The sequence below is a fragment of the Oncorhynchus keta genome, chromosome 34 (assembly GCF_023373465.1).
Source record: "Oncorhynchus keta strain PuntledgeMale-10-30-2019 chromosome 34, Oket_V2, whole genome shotgun sequence".
Lineage (NCBI taxonomy): Eukaryota > Metazoa > Chordata > Actinopteri > Salmoniformes > Salmonidae > Oncorhynchus > Oncorhynchus keta.
This window is the reverse complement of record NC_068454.1, coordinates 562250-575395: the sequence shown is the minus strand read 5'-3', so window position 1 is coordinate 575395 and position 13146 is coordinate 562250. Positions and strand designations below refer to the sequence as shown.

The 13146-nt window shown below is 47.6% G+C and overlaps 1 protein-coding gene and 2 long non-coding RNA genes across 28 annotated transcripts in view; 2 read left to right on the top strand and 1 right to left on the bottom strand.

Annotated features, from left to right (window-relative positions):
* The window catches only part of LOC127914921 (neuropilin-2-like), a 403275-nt gene that overhangs the window by 300250 nt on the left and 89879 nt on the right, over positions 1-13146 (top strand). The window lies entirely within an intron of this gene.
* On the top strand, positions 3906-6735 carry LOC127914922 (uncharacterized). Of its 24 annotated transcripts, XR_008089415.1 has the most exons (6): positions 3928-4044; positions 5278-5330; positions 5380-5424; positions 5474-5620; positions 5996-6191; positions 6520-6733. It is a non-coding gene; the product is annotated as an uncharacterized LOC127914922 (long non-coding RNA). The 24 variants fall into 24 exon arrangements; XR_008089409.1 differs by lacking the exon at positions 5278-5330 and having other exon boundaries at positions 3906-4048; positions 6520-6735; XR_008089414.1 differs by lacking the exons at positions 5278-5330; positions 5474-5620 and adding an exon at positions 5717-5765 and having other exon boundaries at positions 3906-4048.
* LOC127914924 (uncharacterized) lies at positions 3910-6504 on the bottom strand. 3 transcript variants are annotated; one of them, XR_008089430.1, is made up of 4 exons: positions 6459-6504; positions 5935-6081; positions 5413-5608; positions 5261-5363 (listed from the first exon to the last, which is right to left on the bottom strand). It is a non-coding gene; the product is annotated as an uncharacterized LOC127914924 (long non-coding RNA). The 3 variants fall into 3 exon arrangements; XR_008089432.1 differs by having other exon boundaries at positions 5935-6032; XR_008089431.1 differs by lacking the exons at positions 5261-5363; positions 6459-6504 and adding an exon at positions 3910-4032 and having other exon boundaries at positions 5413-5559; positions 5935-5980.

The following is a 13146-nucleotide window of genomic DNA, read 5'->3' as shown; positions in this document are numbered from 1 at the left end:
GGGTGGTAGGTTATCAGATTACCATTACATACGGGGTGGTAGGTTATCAGGTTACCATGACATACGGTGTGGTAGGTTATCAGTCAGGCCATGACATACGGTGTGGTAGGTTATCAGTCAGGCCATGACATACGGTGTGGTAGGTTATCAGTCAGGCCATGACATACGGTGTGGTAGGTTATCAGTCAGGCCATTACATACGGGGTGGTAGGTTATCAGTCAGGCCATGCCATACGGGGTGGTAGGTTATCAGTCAGGCCATGACATACGGTGTGGTAGGTTATCAGTCAGGCCATTACATACGGCGTGGTAGGTTATCAGTCAGGCCATTACATACGGGGTGGTAGGTTATCAGGTTACCATGACATACGGGGTGGTAGGTTATCAGTCAGGCCATGACATACGGTGTGGTAGGTTATCAGTCAGGCCATGACATACGGTGTGGTAGGTTATCAGGTTACCATGACATACGGGGTGGTAGGTTATCAGTCAGGCCATTACATACGGGGTGGTAGGTTATCAGGTTACCATGACATACGGGGTGGTAGGTTATCAGTCAGGCCATGACATACGGTGTGGTAGGTTATCAGTCAGGCCATTACATACGGCGTGGTAGGCCATTACATACGGGGTGGTAGGTTATCAGGTTACCATGACATACGGGGTGGTAGGTTATCAGTCAGGCCATGACATACGGTGTGGTAGGTTATCAGTCAGGCCTTGACATACGGTGTGGTAGGTTATCAGGTTACCATGACATACGGTGTGGTAGGTTATCAGTCAGGCCATGACATACGGTGTGGTAGGTTATCAGTCAGGCCATGACATACGGGGTGGTAGGTTATCAGGTTACCATTACATACGGGGTGGTAGGTTATCAGTCAGGCCATGACATACGGTGTGGTAGGTTATCAGTCAGGCCATGACATACGGTGTGGTAGGTTATCAGTCAGGCCATGACATACGGTGTGGTAGGTTATCAGTCAGGCCATTACATACGGTGTGGTAGGTTATCAGGTTACCATTACATACGGTGTGGTAGGTTATCAGGTTACCATGACATACGGTGTGGTAGGTTATCAGTCAGGCCATGACATACGGTGTGGTACGTTATCAGTCAGGCCATGACATACGGTGTGGTAGGTTATCAGTCAGGCCATTACATACGGGGTGGTAGGTTATCAGTCAGGCCATGACATACGGCGTGGTAGGTTATCAGTCAGGCCATTACATACGGGGTGGTAGGTTATCAGGTTACCATGACATACGGTGTGGTAGGTTATCAGTCAGGCCATGACATACGGTGTGGTAGGTTATCAGTCAGGCCATGACATACGGTGTGGTAGGTTATCAGTCAGGCCATGACATACGGTGTGGTAGGTTATCAGTCAGGCCATTACATACGGGGTGGTAGGTTATCAGTCAGGCCATGACATACGGGGTGGTAGGTTATCAGTCAGGCCATGACATACGGTGTGGTAGGTTATCAGTCAGGCCATTACATACGGCGTGGTAGGTTATCAGTCAGGCCATTACATATGGCGTGGTAGGTTATCAGTCAGGCCATTACATACGGGGTGGTAGGTTATCAGGTTACCATGACATACGGGGTGGTAGGTTATCAGTCAGGCCATGACATACGGTGTGGTAGGTTATCAGTCAGGCCATTACATACGGCGTGGTAGGTTATCAGTCAGGCCATTACATACGGGGTGGTAGGTTATCAGGTTACCATGACATACGGGGTGGTAGGTTATCAGTCAGGCCATGACATACGGTGTGGTAGGTTATCAGTCAGGCCATGACATACGGTGTGGTAGGTTATCAGGTTACCATGACATACGGTGTGGTAGGTTATCAGTCAGGCCATGACATACGGGGTGGTAGGTTATCAGGTTACCATTACATACGTGGTGGTAGGTTATCAGTCAGGCCATTACATACGGTGTGGTAGGTTATCAGGTTACCATTACATACGGTGTGGTAGGTTATCAGGTTACCATTACATACAGGGTGGTAGGTTATCAGTCAGGCCATTACATACGGGGTGGTAGGTTATCAGTCAGGCCATGACATACGGTGTGGTAGGTTATCAGTCAGGCCATTACATACGGTGTGGTAGGTTATCAGGTTACCATTACATACGGTGTGGTAGGTTATCAGGTTACCATTACATACAGGGTGGTAGGTTATCAGTCAGGCCATGACATACGGTGTGGTAGGTTATCAGTCAGGCCATTACATACGGTGTGGTAGGTTATCAGGTTACCATTACATATGGTGTGGTAGGTTAGCAGGTTACCATTACATACAGGGTGGTAGGTTATCAGGTTACCATTACATACGGGGTGGTAGGTTATCAGGTTACCATGACATACGGTGTGGTAGGTTAGCAGTCAGGCCATGACATACGGTGTGGTAGGTTATCAGTCAGGCCATTACATACGGGGTGGTAGGTTATCAGATTACCATTACATATGGGTGGTAGGTTATCAGGTTACCATGACATACGGTGTGGTAGGTTATCAGGTTACCATGACATACAGGGTGGTAGGTTATCAGATTACCATTACATACGGGGTGGTAGGTTATCAGGTTACCATGACATACAGGGTGGTAGGTTATCAGATTACCATTACATACGGGGTGGTAGGTTATCAGGTTACCATGACATACAGGGTGGTAGGTTATCAGATTACCATTACATACGGGGTGGTAGGTTATCAGGTTACCATGACATACGGTGTGGTATGTTATCAGTCAGGCCATGACATACGGTGTGGTAGGTTATCAGTCAGGCCATTACATACGGGGTGGTAGGTTATCAGTCAGGCCATTACATACGGCGTGGTAGGTTATCAGTCAGGCCATTACATACGGCGTGGTAGGTTATCAGTCAGGCCATTACATACGGGGTGGTAGGTTATCAGGTTACCATGACATACGGGGTGGTAGGTTATCAGTCAGGCCATTACATACGGGTGGTAGGTTATCAGGTTACCATGACATACGGGGTGGTAGGTTATCAGTCAGGCCATTACATACGGGGTGGTAGGTTATCAGGTTACCATGACATACGGGGTGGTAGGTTATCAGTCAGGCCATTACATACGGTGTGGTAGGTTATCAGGTTACCATGACATACGGTGTGGTAGGTCATCAGTCAGGCCATTACATACGGTGTGGTAGGTTATCAGGTTACCAATACATACGGGGTGGTAGGTTATCAGTCAGGCCATAACATACGGTGTGGTAGGTTATCAGTCAGGCCATTACATACGGGGTGGTAGGTTATCAGGTTACCATGACATACGGGGTGGTAGGTTATCAGTCAGGCCATTACATACGGTGTGGTAGGTTATCAGGTTACCATTACATACGGGGTGGTAGGTTATCAGTCAGGCCATGACATACGGTGTGGTAGGTTATCAGTCAGGCCATTACATACGGTGTGGTAGGTTATCAGTCAGGCCATTACATACGGGGTGGTAGGTTATCAGGTTACCATGACATACGGGGTGGTAGGTTATCAGTCAGGCCATTACATACAGGGTGGTAGGTTATCAGGTTACCATGACATACGGTGTGGTAGGTCATCAGTCAGGCCATTACATACGGTGTGGTAGGTTATCAGGTTACCATGACATACGGGGTGGTAGGTTATCAGTCAGGCCATTACATACGGGGTGGTAGGTTATCAGTCAGGCCATGCCATACGGGGTGGTAGGTTATCAGTCAGGCCATGACATACGGCGTGGTAGGTTATCAGTCAGGCCATGACATACGGGGTCAGGCCATTACATAATATGTTAGACTGCAGGGCTGAATTACTAGAGAAGAATGTTCTACTATACAGGAAGTTGTTATATATCCCTCCAAGCCAGTTCCAATGATGATGTTACTTCTTCCCCTCTAATCAGGGCCTGATTTAGACCTGGGACACCAGGTGGGTGATTCCCCTCTAATCAGGGCCTGATTTAGACCTGGGACACCAGGTGGGTGATTCCCCTCTAATCAGGGCCTGATTTAGACCTGGGACACCAGGTGGGTGATTCCCCTCTAATCAGGCCTGATTTAGACCTGGGACACCAGGTGGGTGATTCCCCTCTAATCAGAGACTGATTTAGACCTGGGACACCAGGTGGGTGATTCCCTCTAATCAGGGCCTGATTTAGACCTGGGACACCAGGTGGGTGATTCCCTCTAATCAGGACTGATTTAGACCTGTGACACCAGGTGGGTGATTCCCTTCCAATCAGGGACCGATTTAGACCTGGGACACCAGGTGGGTTATTCCCCTCTAATCAGCGACTTATTTAGACCTGGGACACCAGGTGGGTGATTCCCCTCAATCAGGGACTGATTTAGACCTGGGACACCAGGTGGGTGATTCCCTCTAATCAGGGCCTGATTTAGACCTGGGACACCAGGTGGGTGATTCCCTCTAATCAGAGTTACCAGGTTACCATGACATACGGTGTGGTAGGTCATCAGTCAGGCCATTACATACGGTGTGGTAGGTTATCAGGTTACCATGACATACGGGGTGGTAGGTTATCAGTCAGGCCATTACATACGGTGTGGTAGGTTATCTGTCAGGCTATTACATACGGTGTGGTAGGTTATCAGTCAGGTCATTACATACGGGGTGGTAGGTTATCAGGTTACCATGACATACGGGGTCAGGCCATTACATAATATGTTAGACTGCAGGGCTGAATTACTAGAGAAGAATGTTCTACTATACAGGAAGTTGTTATATATCCCTCCAAGCCAGTTCCAATGATGATGTTACTTCTTCCCCTCTAATCAGGGCCTGATTTAGACCTGGGACACCAGGTGGGTGATTCCCTCTAATCAGGGCCTGATTTAGACCTGGGACACCAGGTGGGTGATTCCCCTCTAATCAGGGCCTGATTTAGACCTGGGACACCAGGTGGGTGATTCCCTCTAATCAGGGACTGATTTAGACCTGGGACACCAGGTGGGTGATTCCCTCTAATCAGGGACTGATTTAGACCTGGGACACCAGGTGCGTGATTCCCCTCTAATCAGGGCCTGATTTAGACCTGGGACACCAGGTGGGTGATTCCCCTCTAATCAGGACTGATTTAGACCTGTGACACCAGGTGGGTGATTCCCTTCCAATCAGGGACCGATTTAGACCTGGGACACCAGGTGGGTTATTCCCCTCTAATCAGCGACTTATTTAGACCTGGGACACCAGGTGGGTGATTCCCCCTCTAATCAGGGACTGATTTAGACCTGGGACACCAGGTGGGTGATTCCCCTCTAATCAGGGCCTGATTTAGACCTGGGACACCAGGTGGGTGATTCCCCTCTAATCAGAGCCTGATTTAGACCTGGGACACCAGGTAGGTGATTCCCCTCTAATCAGGGCCTGATTTAGACCTGAGACACCAGGTGGGTGATTCCCCTCTAATCAGGGCCTGATTTAGAACTGGGACACCAGGTGGGTGATTCCCCTCTAATCAGGGCCTGATTTAGACCTGGGACACCAGGTGGGTGATTCCCCTCTAATCAGGGCCTGATTTAGACCTGGGACACCAGGTGGGTGATTCCCCTCTAATCAGGGCCTGATTTAGACCTGGGACACCAGGTGGGTGATTCCCCTCTAATCAGGACTGATTCAGACCTGGGACACCAGGTGGGTGATTCCCCTCTAATCAGGACTGATTCAGACCTGGGACACCAGGTGGGTGATTCCCCTCTAATCAGGGCCTGATTTAGACCTGGGACACCAGGTGGGTGATTCCCCTCTAATCAGGACTGATTCAGACCTGGGACACCAGGTGGGTGATTCCCCTCTAATCAGGACTGATTCAGACCTGGGACACCAGGTGGGTGATTCCCCTCTAATCAGGGACTGATTTAGAACTGGGACACCAGGTGGGTGATTCCCCTGATTTAGACCTGAGACACCAGGTGGGTGATTCCCCTCTAATCAGGGCCTGATTTAGAACTGGGACACCAGGTGGGTGATTCCCCTCTAATCAGGGCCTGATTTAGACCTGGGACACCAGGTGGGTGATTCCCCTCTAATCAGGGCCTGATTTAGACCTGGGACACCAGGTGGGTGATTCCCCTCTAATCAGGGCCTGATTTAGACCTGGGACACCAGGTGGGTGATTCCCCTCTAATCAGGGCCTGATTTAGACCTGGGACACCAGGTGGGTGATTCCCCTCTAATCAGGACTGATTCAGACCTGGGACACCAGGTGGGTGATTCCCCTCTAATCAGGACTGATTCAGACCTGGGACACCAGGTGGGTGATTCCCCTCTAATCAGGGACTGATTTAGACCTGGGACACCAGGTGGGTGATTCCCTTCTAATCAGGGACTGATTTAGACCTGGGACACCAGGTGGGTGATTCCCCTCTAATCAGGGACTGATTTAGAACTGGGACACCAGGTGGGTGATTCCCCTGATTTAGACCTGAGACACCAGGTGGGTGATTCCCCTCTAATCAGGGCCTGATTTAGAACTGGGACACCAGGTGGGTGATTCCCCTCTAATCAGGGCCTGATTTAGACCTGGGACACCAGGTGGGTGATTCCCCTCTAATCAGGGCCTGATTTAGACCTGGGACACCAGGTGGGTGATTCCCCTCTAATCAGGGCCTGATTTAGACCTGGGACACCAGGTGGGTGATTCCCCTCTAATCAGGGCCTGATTTAGACCTGGGACACCAGGTGGGTGATTCCCCTCTAATCAGGACTGATTCAGACCTGGGACACCAGGTGGGTGATTCCCCTCTAATCAGGACTGATTCAGACCTGGGACACCAGGTGGGTGATTCCCCTCTAATCAGGGACTGATTTAGACCTGGGACACCAGGTGGGTGATTCCCTTCTAATCAGGGACTGATTTAGACCTGGGACACCAGGTGGGTGATTCCCCTCTCATCAGGGACTGATTTAGACCTGGGACACCAGGTGGGTGATTCCCCTCTAATCAGGGACTGATTTAGACCTGGGACTCCACCTTTATATGGTATATTTACAGTTCCTTGTGTTTGATCCTGTTTCAAACCTCCAATGACTGCACTTCAGTTCTTCAAAACTTGACAGCAATGAGTGGGTCGGGGAGAAAAGGAGAAGACTCAGTGTCACCTGAAGGTCTCAACTTCACAGACCTGTCTCTCTCCCTCACCCGTTCTCTTTTCAATCATGTGACCCAGCCTCACCTTCACAGACCTGTCTCTCTCTGTCTCTCTCTCTCTCTCTCTCCCTCACCCGTTCTCTTTCCAATCATGTGACCCAGCCTCACCTTCACAGACCTCTCTCTCTCTCTCTCTCGATACACAGACAGGTCTGTGATGGTTGGAAAGAGAATGGGTAAGAGAGAGAGAGAGAGAGAGAGAGAGAGAGAGAGAGAGAGAGAGAGAGAGAGAGAGAGAGAGAGAGAGAGAGAGAGAGAGAGAGAGGTCTGTGAAGGGTGAGGCTGGGTCACATGATTGAAAAGAGAACGGGTGAGGGAGAGAGACAGGTCTGTGAAGTTGAGACCTTCATGTGACACTGAGTCTTCTCCTTTTCTCCCCGACCCACTCATTGCTGTCAAGCCCCAGTGTCACCTGAAGGTCTCAACTTCACATCAATAACACAGTGACATGATTTGACCTTCATGTAATGGTCCTGACAGAGAGACGATGGCTGGGTTCTCTGTCCTCACTTACAGTGCCTTGCGAAAGTATTCGGCCCCCTTGAACTTTGCGACCTTTTGCCACATTTCAGGCTTCTGTATTTTTTTGTGAAGAATCAACAACAAGTGGGACACAATCATGAAGTGGAACGACATTTATTGGATATTTCAAACTTTTTTAACAAATCAAAAACTGAAAAATTGGGCGTGCAAAATTATTCAGCCCCTTTACCTTTCAGTGCAGAAAACTCTCTCCAGAAGTTCAGTGAGCATCTCTGAATGATCCAATGTTGACCTAAATGACTAATGATGATAAATACAATCCACCTGTGTGTAATCAAGTCTCCGTATAAATGCACCTGCACTGTGATAGTCTCAGAGGTCCGTTAAAAGCGCAGAGAGGATCATGAAGAACAAGGAACACACCAGGCAGGTCCGAGATACTGTTGTGAAGAAGTTTAAAGCCGGATTTGGATACAAAAAGATTTCCCAAGCTTTAAACATCCCAAGGAGCACTGTGCAAGCGATAATATTGAAATGGAAGGAGTATCAGACCACTGCAAATCTACCAAGACCCTGGCCGTCCCTCTAAACTTTCAGCTCATACAAGGAGAAGACTGATCAGAGATGCAGCCAAGAGGCCCATGATCACTCTGGATGAACTGCAGAGATCTACAGCTGAGGTGGGAGACTCTGTCCATAGGACAACAATCAGTCGTATATTGCACAAATCTGACCTTTATGGAAGAGTGGCAAGAAGAAAGCCATTTCTTAAAGATATCCATAAAAAGTGTTGTTTAAAGTTTGCCACAAGTCACCTGGGAGACACACCAAACATGTGGAAGAAGGTGCTCTGCTCAGATGAAACCAAAATTGAACTTTTTGGCAACAATGCAAAACGTTATGTTTGGCGTAAAAGCAACACAGTCCATCACCCTGAACACACCATCCCCACTGTCAAACATGGTGGTGGCAGCATCATGGTTTGGGCCTGCTTTTCTTCAGCAGGGACAGGGAAGATGGTTAAAATTGATGGGAAGATGGATGGAGCCAAATACAGGACCATTCTGGAAGAAAACCTGATGGAGTCTGCAAAAGACCTGAGACTGGGACGGAGATTTGTCTTCCAACAAGACAATGATCCAAAACATAAAGCAAAATCTATAATGGAATGGTTGAAAAATAAACATGTCCAGGTGTTAGAATGGCCAAGTCAAAGTCCAGACCTGAATCCAATCGAGAATCTGTGGAAAGAACTGAAAACTGTTGTTCACAAATGCTCTCCATCCAACCTCACTGAGCTCGAGCTGTTTTGCAAGGAGGAATGGGAAAAAATGTCAGTCTCTCGATGTGCAAAACTGATAGAGACCCCAAGCGACTTACAGCTGTAATCGCAGCAAAAGGTGGAGCTACAAAGTATTAACTTAAGGGAGCTGAATGATTTTTCAGTTTTTGATTTGTTAAAAATGTTTGAAATATCCAATAAATGTCGTTCCACTTCATGATTGTGTCCCACTTGTTGTTGATTCTTCACAAAAAAATACAGTTTTATATCTTTATGTTTGAAGCCTGAAATGTGGCAAAAGGTCGCAAAGTTCAAGGGGGCCGAATACTTTCGCAAGGCACTGTATTATTTAGTCTGGGCAGACAGTAGGGAAAGAGGAGGGAGACAGGAGGCAGACAGGGTGAGACAGGAGAGAAGAGAGAGGAGGGTGACAGGAGAAAGGTAGAGAGAAGAGAAACAACAGAGAGACAGGAGGGAGAGAGGAGAGATGGGGGAGAGAGAAGAGAGGCAGGAGAGAGAGGAGGAAAGACAGAGGGAAAGAGGAGGGAGACAGGAGAGAGACAGGAGGGAGAGAGGAGAGATGGGGGAGAGAGAAGAGAGGCAGGAGAGAGAGGAGGAAAGACAGAGGGAAAGAGGAGGGAAAGAGGAGGGAGACAGGAGGGAGACAGGAGAGAGACAGGAGAGAGACAGGAGAGAAGAGAGAGGAGGGTGACAGGAGAGATGTAGAGAGAAGAGAAACAGGAGGGAGAGAGGATAGATGGGGGAGAGAGAATAGAGGCAGGAGAGAGAGGAGGAAAGACGAGAGAGGAGAGAGAAGAGGGAGAGAGGAGGGAGAGAGGAGAGACATGTTAGGGGAAACAGGAGACAGAGGAGGAAGAGAGGAGGGATACAGGAATACAGGAGAGGGGAGAGAGAAAGGAGAGAGGTAAGGGAGAGAGGTAAGAGAGGAGGGAGAGGGGAGGGAGACAAGAGGGAGGCAGGATAGAGAAGAAGGAGAGAAGATAGAGATAGGAGAGAGAAGGTGGAAGACAGAAGAGAGGGAGAGAGGACAGAGAAAAGGGAGGACGGAGACAGGAGAGAGAAGGGGGAGAGAGGAGGGAAGAGGGAGAGAGCAGGTAAGAGGTGAGAGAGCAGGGGAGAGAGAAGGGAAGAGGGAGAGAGCAGGGAAGAGGGAGGAGGGAGAGAGAAGAGAGAGAGTAAGAAAACAGGAGTGAAAGGAGGTAGAGAAGAGAGACGAAAGAGAGGAGAGAGAGAGGAGAGAAGAGGGAGACAGTAGAGAGAGAAGAGGGAGGGAGGAGAGATAGAAGGGGTAGAGGAGGGAGAGGAGAGAGAAGAGGGAAAGGGAGAGAGGAGAGAGAAGAGGGAGTGAGGATGGAGACAGGAGAAGGAGAGAGGAGGGAGGAGAGAAGAGGGAGTGAGGAGGGAGACAGTAGAAGGAGAGAGGAGGGAGAGGAGAGAGAAGAGGGAGTGACACAGGAGGAGAGAGGAGGGAGGAGAGGAGGGAGTGAGGAGGGAGACAGGAGAATGAGAGAGGAGGGAGAGGAGAGAGAAGAGGGAGTGACACAGGAGGAGAGAGGAGGGAGGAGAGAAGAGGGAGAGAGGAGGGAGAGGAGAGAGAAGAGGGAGTGACACAGGAGGAGAGAGGAGGGAGATGAGGGTAAGGATCAGGTAGAGGACTGTCTAAGTGAAGAATCGTAACTCGATGGTCTCATAAAGCAACAAAAGATTGCAAAACTTGGTGTTACCCACACCGCTCTCAAATTAGGATTCATCCATAACATTCTGGCAGTATGCTGAATTTGGTGTTGCCTTTCTGGGCCCCCGGGGCTGTCTTGGGGGTTAATTGGCTTTTCAAAGGTTATCAAATGAATACGGTTTAATGTCTGAACCAATCAGTAGTAGCTGGTCCTTCTCTTTCATGTGCGGGTTTGGTCCTTCTGTAGCTCAGTTGGTAGAGCATGGCGCTTGTAACGCCAGGGTTGTGGGTTCGATTCCCGGGACCACCCATACGTAGAATGTATGCACACATGACTGTAAGTCGCTTTGGATAAAAGCGTCTGCTAAATGGCATATATTATTATTATATATAATATTTATACATGATTAATAATGTATTCCATTTAGCAGACACGTTCATCAGTCATGAGTGTCATGTGGAGGGGCGTGGTTTATATAGCTAGATAGCTACTCTACAGGTGGAGGGGCGTGGTTTATATAGCTATAGATAGCTACTCTACAGGTGGAGGGGCGTGGTTTATATAGCTATAGATAGCTACTCTACAGGTGGAGGGGCGTGGTTTATATAGCTATAGATAGCTACTCTACAGGTGGAGGGGCGTGGTTTATATAGCTATAGATAGCTACTCTACAGGTGGAGGGGCGTGGTTTATATAGCTATAGATAGCTACTCTACAGGTGGAGGGGCGTGGTTTATATAGCTAGATAGCTACTCTACAGGTGGAGGGGCGTGGTTTATATAGCTATAGATAGCTACTCTACAGGTGGAGGGGCGTGGTTTATATAGCTATAGATAGCTACTCTACAGGTGGAGGGGCGTGGTTTATATAGCTATAGATAGCTACTCTACAGGTGGAGGGGCGTGGTTTATATAGCTATAGATAGCTACTCTACAGGTGGAGGGGCGTGGTTTATATAGCTATAGATAGCTACTCTACAGGTGGAGGGGCGTGGTTTATATAGCTATAGATAGCTACTCTACAGGTGGAGGGGCCTGGTTTATATAGCTATAGATAGCTACTCTACAGGTGGAGGGGCGTGGTTTATATAGCTAGATAGCTACTCTACAGGTGGAGGGGCGTGGTTTATATAGCTAGATAGCTACTCTACAGGTGGAGGGGCGTGGTTTATATAGCTATAGATAGCTACTCTACAGGGGGAGGGGCGTGGTTTATATAGCTATAGATAGCTACTCTACAGGGGGTAACATTTGACTGTAAGGGTGTCAGCAAATACAGTTAACAGTTTACACTTATATGTCTCCCCTTTCATCTGTGTCTGTGCGTTAGCTAGTTACTGGTTAGCTATTAGCACTGATACGATTTCAATGTAGTTTGAGTTACTTTGTGCGTCGTTAAATTAGCTTGAGATGGTACTGCAACACTGGTCACTGCATCCACGTTTTTTGACAAAGTCGATTCAAAGAACTGTCAGTCAAGGACTGGTAAAGGTAGAGTAATGACTCTATGGTAAAGGTAGTGTAATGACTCTATGGTAAAGGTAGTGTAATGACTCTATGGTAAAGGTAGTGTAATGACTCTATGGTAAAGGTAGAGTAATGACTCTATGGTAAAGGTAGTGTAATGACTCTATGGTAAAGGTAGAGTAATGACTCTATGGTAAAGGTAGTGTAAGGATTCAATGGTAAAGGTAGAGTAATGACTCTATGGTAAAGGTAGTGTAATGACTCTATGGTAAAGGTAGAGTAATGACTCTATGGTAAAGGTAGTGTAATGACTCTATGGTAAAGGTAGAGTAATGACTCTATGGTAAAGGTAGTGTAATGACTCTATGGTAAAGGTAGAGTAATGACTCTATGGTAAAGGTAGAGTAATGACTCTATGGTAAAGGTAGTGTAATGACTCTATGGTAAAGGTAGTGTAATGACTCTATGGTAAAGGTAGTGTAATGACTCTATGGTAAAGGTAGTGTAATGACTCTATGGTAAAGGTAGTGTAATGACTCTATGGTAAAGGTAGTGTAATGACTCTATGGTAAAGGTAGTGTAATGACTCTATGGTAAAGGTAGAGTAATGACTCTATGGTAAAGGTAGTGTAAGGATTCAATGGTAAAGGTAGAGTAATGACTCTATGGTAAAGGTAGTGTAATGACTCTATGGTAAAGGTAGTGTAATGACTCTATGGTAAAGGTAGTGTAATGACTCTATGGTAAAGGTAGTGTAATGACTCTATGGTAAAGGTAGAGTAATGACTCTATGGTAAAGGTAGTGTAATGACTCTATGGTAAAGGTAGAGTAATGACTCTATGGTAAAGGTAGTGTAATGACTCTATGGTAAAGGTAGAGTAATGACTCTATGGTAAAGGTAGAGTAATGACTCTATGGTAAAGGTAGTGTAATGACTCTATGGTAAAGGTAGTGTAATGACTCTATGGTAAAGGTAGTGTAATGACTCTATGGTAAAGGTAGTGTAATGACTCTATGGTAAAGGTAGTGTAAT